The following is a 678-nucleotide window of genomic DNA, read 5'->3' as shown; positions in this document are numbered from 1 at the left end:
AAATGCAAAGTTCTGCACTTGGGATGGAATAATTGCATGCACAAATATGGACTGTAGAATCATTGTCTAGGCTGCAGTACTGCAGAGAAAGACCTGCAGGTTAGAGTGGACCATAAGATGAATATGAGCAACAGGAATGTCACCTGCAAATCAAGGAAAGTAATTCTTCTGCTGTATTCAGCACTGTTGAGGCATCACCTAGAATACTGTGCACCCAGCAGCAGTGGAGGCAGTGGTGTGGGGTTGTGTCCCTCACTGCTGTGGGGCAGGCAGGGGGTGCATCGCCAGGGCAGCATGGAGCTTGCAGCAACAACAAGTTTCTCTGCCCAGCCCCACTGCATCCTGTTGCATTGGATCCCACCCACTGGGCTACAGAGGCCCCAGGAAAGGGCAGCTGGGCAAGGAGCCTAAGCCCACAGTGGGCAGCCTATCCCCACACCTACCCCTGCCCCACGTACAGATCTGGGAGGCACAGGTTCCCCCCCACAGCTCCCCCACACAGTGGTGGGGAGCCGGCACCTGCACTCTCTCCCCCTCTCCAACAGGCTCTGCTTTGGCCATGCTGCCCATGGTTGGGGCAGGGGGCTACAGACCCAAGTCCCTGACCCTGTAGCCTGGCAGCTGGGCCTCCCTCTGGCACAGCTGGGAAGGCAGGGGGCTGTGGGTGGGGGGCAAAGG

The sequence above is a fragment of the Gavialis gangeticus genome, unplaced genomic scaffold (genome assembly GCF_001723915.1).
Source record: "Gavialis gangeticus isolate Ggan-Ray unplaced genomic scaffold, GavGan_comp1, whole genome shotgun sequence".
Taxonomy (NCBI): domain Eukaryota; kingdom Metazoa; phylum Chordata; order Crocodylia; family Gavialidae; genus Gavialis; species Gavialis gangeticus.
Note: the sequence above shows the minus strand (reverse complement) of the source record.